This window comes from Condylura cristata, unplaced genomic scaffold, assembly GCF_000260355.1.
Source record: "Condylura cristata isolate star-nosed mole 26May11 unplaced genomic scaffold, ConCri1.0 scaffold00026, whole genome shotgun sequence".
Lineage (NCBI taxonomy): Eukaryota > Metazoa > Chordata > Mammalia > Eulipotyphla > Talpidae > Condylura > Condylura cristata.
Genome location: NW_004567127.1, coordinates 669822 through 675916, shown reverse-complemented (window position 1 = coordinate 675916; position 6095 = coordinate 669822).

Here is a 6095-nt window from a genome sequence, read left to right as displayed (position 1 = left end):
TCCCTCCGGCTCCTCCTACGCCCACACCCCTGCCCTGGGCCGGGAATCAAACTCTCACTGAAGTTGCTGCAGCCAGCTTGCAGGGCTGCGTCCTCACCCGCGGCGCCACCAGGGAGGGCCCTCAGAGGACTTTCAAGGGAAAGGAAAAGGAAATCATAATCCTTAATCTCTAAAATCTGAAGTTATAGAAACTTGGTCAGGGAACTATGATCACTGGCTGGAAAGTCCGTAGAACTCGCCATAAGGTCAGGAGGCCTCTAGGCCACTGACCAAAGCTCAACACAGGTTTGACTGAAATGGGCTGTTCTAGCAATTTCTTTTGTTTCCTTCCAGTGATATTTTAGGTAAATCCAAAAAAAAGGTGTGTCATTCTGCCGCTACTTACACGAACACCACCTGCTCCACATCATGCTTCGCGCCTGCTCTTCTCACGTCCTAGGTGTCTTGCAGAACATTCCCTATCGGTGCACAAAGAGCTTCCTTGCCCTTTGGGGGAGGGGTGGTTGTCTGTGGTTCATTTATGGGGGGACGCCCAGGCTGAATGTCCTGATTCCTGAAAGCTGCCCCCAAAACCCAGGGACAAGGCAAAGAAGAGAGGGGTTGACCCCAGCTTGCGGCTCCTGGTTTGGTCTCCCTGAGCCCCACAGGCAATGTCGGGGGTAGAGAGAGGGAAGAGGAAGATGGACAGGGCTGAGGTGGGGGTGGGAGCACGTGCAAGGTGCCTTGTTTGCAGCCTCACTGGCCCCAGCCAGCCTTGCTGCCCAGCTGCTCGCTCCAGTGCCCAGAGGGCACATGATGACCCAACTGGAGAACAGCTCCTGGGACAGCTGTCTGCTGGGCAAGATTGCACCCCTTGAGGACGAGCAAGCCCCCAGGGACTGTGAGGCCATGCACCAGCGGGGTGCTGGACACTGGGCTTTCCCGAGTAGCCACCCAGGGCTGCGGGTTGCCGGACTGGGCACGGGCAGGGTCCGTCCTCTCCCAACGAGGTGGGGAGGAGGGCCTCGCTGCGAGTGGGCAGCTGTCTGGGCCCAGCACCTACATGGCAAGGGGCCATGGAGAGCGCTGGTGATCTGGCCCCACCGCAGGCAACTCCTCCTCCTCCCTGAAAGGCTCCCTCCCTGCTTGCTGGGGAGCCAGGGCCCCAAGGCCCAGCACAGCCCTGCTGTCTCACCACTGGGGAGGCCCCAGGAGCAACAGCCGGCAGCCTGGACACGGCCACCCCGCCACACGGCCGCCCCGCCACCCGGCCGCCCCGCCACACGGCCAGTCAGCGGCCCTCGCCTTCCAAGCTGCTGTGCTCATCGGGGGGCTGGCCCTGCACGCCCCCAGCCTCTCCCCAGCGTCCCTGGGAGGCGGTCTCTCCCTATGTGGCTTCTACTGACACCCCAACTCTCACATGCTCAGAGTGGGCTTCGCCCCCCACCGGCCACCCTCTTCCCCTTGGGTGGGAGCGCTGGGATGGCAGTGGGTGCCCATGGTGTCCAGCTGTCCTCAGGGCATTTGGCCACTTTGCTCCCTGACTTTGCCGACGTGGCTGATCCCTTCTTCTGTATTGATTCTTAGCTCAAATGCTGACCTAATTTCCTTACACCTGTCACAGCAAAAGGACCACTTGGTGTCCGAGGGTTGGTCCCCGGGCTGCTGTCACCGAGCAAGGGGCTGGCCCCAGAGCCCCCCAGTCAGTTCCAGCCCCCAGGAGACGGGGCTGAGCTGCGAGGCCCAGCTCTCGGGTCAGGTTCTTAACCTCTTCTTTAGCAGCCCGTGGGAAATTCTCCTGACATTTTTGTCCTGGACGCCTGGCTTGTCCCCACCCACCCGGACCCGACCTGACCCATCGTGGCGCCTCATGGCCTCACGGTGGTACTAACTGGCCTGGCTGTGGATTTGCAGAGAATTCCAGAATGGGCCCAATGCACTGACTTGACAGGCCCCTTTGGCGTAGCAGCTACTTGTTACTTTACAGATATCCGCCTATTTCAATAATTCGCCATTTATAATGTGAGTCATTTCTGTCAGGGCCTAACACTCTCTGACAAGTTAGTCCTCACACTTTAAAAACAGAAAGCTGGGCCTCCCTGGGGCTCAGGGCTGAGTCTCAGCATTATGATACTAGTGGCAGCCACTGGCCTGAGTTCGATCCCCGGCCTGGGAGGCCCCCAGGGCACAGCAGGCCTCTCCTGTCTCCCTGAGGCTCCCCTCAGCAGTGGACTTCATCCGTCTGATCTGCCTGTTCTGCTCCCCGCTCTGTCTCTGGGGAATCCTCTGACCCCAGCACCTCTGGCCTGCACCCCAGTTCTTGTGTGCATAAACAAACAAACCTTACAAAAAAAGGGTGAAAGCCAGAATTTGGATTCTTAAATATGTTTTTAAAGACTTATTCCTAATTTTAATCTTTGTTTTGTATTTTATACATCTTGCAAAATTTAGTTCGATTAAACAAATTAATCGTTTTCTGACATATGGAAAGATTAACTAATTGATTTTGTTCATTTTTATAGTGCCCAGTGATGAATTTCTCCAGAGCAGCAGAAGTTGCACTATAGTGTGACTGGTTAAAATTTAGCAGTAGGACATTGTATTTTTTTGGCAGTTGTTCTTCTCATTTTTATTTTATTTGATGATTACTCGATTATTTTTTCTTGAGGCTGTCTAAATATTGACATCTGACTCTAGAAAGGATTATACGTCTATGCCTGCCTTCCCTAGCCTATTTCTCACATTTCAGCAACCAAATTACCTGGAAGTTTTACTAAACTTCAGTTTCTGATTAGGTACCTCTTGGGTGGGGCCAGATATTTTGAATTCTTGACAAGTTCTCTGCTTATTGAGGAGCAAAGCCTCCAAGACATTTCTTGGTCTGGCTGCCAGTTGCTACAGGAATCACGTCAGCCTTCTCCGGGCAATGAAGACACTGGACTGGAACAGGGTACGGCCAGGGAGCACCCGCTTGCTCCTGCTTCCCTTCAGCATCCCTCAGGCTCATCTCGGCTCACCCCACCCCACACTCAGAAAGCTGAGAGAGTCCCCTGGAAACACCCCCAGGGCTTGGCAGTGATTTCCCCTCACACGTGCCTCTGCCTGGAGCTGAGACAAAGGAGGTGAGGGCAGAGGAGCAAGGTGTCCGGCCCACTCGATCGGAATGGAACCAAGGTAACAGGCGCAGAGGCAGAAGTTAATTCCGCGGCGGTGGGGTGTGGTGGGTGCTCTGGGGGAGCCATCTTGGAGTTGGGCCCAGCGCCAGTAGTGTGGACGTTACCAGGACAATGTTAGACGTGCCGACTCTCGGGCTTACTCAAGGGCTGGAGTGGGGCCATGACCTGTGTTTTAGAGTCCTCAAGGTGACGCTAAACTTTGACACCTGCACCATCCACACAGAGAAAGCATCTGAGTTGGACAGCAAGAATTAATGTTTTACCAGACAGAAAGGGAAGGGGCACTGAGGACAGAGGTCACAACAAAATGCTGAATTTTAAACAGCAAGGTTAGTGGTAAGCCAAGAGAGTTTATTTAGGAATAGCAGAAAATTGCAAGTTGGGGAGCATGGTCCAGGTTAGAAACCCACATGTCCCAGGGAGGTCGTGGGGGACACGGGGGGCAAGGGGGTCTTACAGAGGGAAGAAGACGGCTGAGGTAATGTTCAATCAAATGGGTTACAAGTGGAGCGTCACGAGCCAAAATGATCAGAGTTGGTGAAAGTTCTCTTTAGGAGGCCTCTCAGACAGAACCATCTCGGTCTTGCTGACTCCTCGGAATGCTGTAGTCTGGCCCAGTCCAAGGGTAAGATCCACTTTAAAGCGGACAGGGGAGCTACTTTTTTCTGGGGTGGACTTCCCTGGCTTCGCTGATGTCACCTTTCACTGGCCCAAGGCAAGAGATGTAGAAGTGACAGGTATAAGTATGTTGGAGGAGGAACAGAAAACCCGAGCAGAGGAGTGGAAACAGCCAGAGAGGGAAGCTGGGCCCAAGTAAGAGCATCACCTTGTATACTGTCGAGCTTGCACCTTAAAGATGTAAAGAAAACACAGTGTTAAAGCAAGACAGTGACAGCGTCAAAACTATCGCAGAGCTCCATGCAGGGCTGACCTTCCAGCCATTAGATCCAGTTATGTCCCGGCAAGAAATAAGAGCTAGACGAAGGCGGTAGAATCAGAAGACAAGGGAGGCACGTCCTCAAACGAGGTGGGACACCGATGGACCCCACAGCTGTGGGCTAACCCCCTGGCTCTGTGACTTTTGGGAAATTTTTTTAATTTGATGCCTGAGGTGTTTTTTTGGTTTTTGTTTGCCCATAAAAGAGAAGTAATAACAACAGTTGCTACCTTATAGGATTAGTGTGAGGGTTAAACAAGGTACTAGCGGTAAAGTGCTAAGGCCAGTGCTGATATGTGGTAAACAGTAGTCATGTGTGCACGCTCACACGTGTTTTCACGTTCATGCGTATTTTCTAGGGAGCAGTATGTCTAAAATTTCAAGCTCGGGTTAGAAGACAACACCATAAAGAGATGAGTCTGGAAGAGTCTGCACCTCAATTCCCCAAACAGACACTTAGGGCGGTTCCAGAAAGTGGTGGGCGGGGGAACGAGGTAAATGCCACTGGCAGGTACCAGGTCTCAGACAATTCTGGCTGCTCTGGCCCTGTTTCCTGACCTACATAGAAGATTCTGGGTCACACTTTTTTTTTTTTTTTTAAAGATTTATTTATTTGTGCATATACAGAACTGGGGTACAGGCCAGAGGCTCAGGGGCGGTGAGAGGCTTCACCAGAGACAGAGTGGGGAACAGAACAGGCAGATCAACGAAGTACACTGCTGAGGGGAGCAGTGGGCGGGTCAGGAGAGGTCTGCCACGCCATGTGGTCACCTCCGGGGCAGGCGGGAATCGAACTCATGCGGAAGCGGCTTTAGATTCTCTGTGCTGTGCTTTAACCCGCTGCGCCACCAGGGAGGGCCGACACTTTTTTTTTTTTTAAAGATTTATTTATTCATACAGAACTGGGGTACAGGCCAGAGGCTCAGGGACTGCGAGAGGCTTCACCAGAGAGAGTGGGGAGCAGAACAGGCAGATTGACGAAGTACACTGCTGAGGGGAGCAGTGGGCGGGTCAGGAGAGGTCTGCCACGCCATGTGGTCACCTCCGGGGCAGGCGGGAATCGAACTCATGCGGAAGCGGCTTTAGATTCTCTGTGCTGTGCTTTAACCCGCTGCGCCACCAGGGAGGGCCCCCACACTTTTTTTTTTTAATGCATACATGAACTGGGGTACAGGCTGAGGTGGGGAGAGGGCCCACCAAAGACAGAGTGGGGAGCAGAACAGGCAGACTGACTGAAGACGCTGCTGAGGAGAGAGGTCTGCCACACCATGTGGGTCACTCGTTGGCTGGGATCGAACTCGTGCAGCAGTGGCTGGGGACAGCTTCAGGGTGTTGCGCTGAACCCCTTGCGCCACCAGGGAGGGCCTTTCATGGGGCTAGAGCTTAAAGACAGGGAAACGACTCAGAGCAATGAGGTAGGAGGGAGTCAATACTGCTGATTCATCAAAGACACCCTGTTCTGCCTCCTTTCCCAGACAGGACTGTACTTCTGCCCCTCGCGGGGGGCAGGCCAGGGCGGTTTCCAAGCAGGGAGCTGCCGGTGAAGGGTCCTGAGTCGCTTTAACTGGCCCTGGAGGCCAAGAGCCCCGTTTGCCCCTTCCGGAGCAAGGGCTCTGCTGTCCCTCATCCTCCTAGGGAGGATTACGCAGCGTGAGCAAGAGAGCCGGAGTATTTTCTTTTAAATTTTCGGCATTGTTTCTTCACAAAGCATCCACTGGATTATCCTGGTAGATACTATTTAACACATACCATTTTTTTTTCATTAGGGAGTTAACATCCAGTTCTGCAGACACTGGGCCAACAGTTCAGATACTTGCTAGTGGGAGTAAAAATGTTGTTGAAAAGAAATTTGACAGAAAACTATTAAAGTAAAAAAGTAAATATTTAAAAAATTTAGATTCTGTTTGGGAGAATTTCTTCCACACACACACACACACACACACACACACACACAAAAATAGTACCACTTCAAGAGGGTGCTGTTTCTTGTTGCTTTGTTGGCT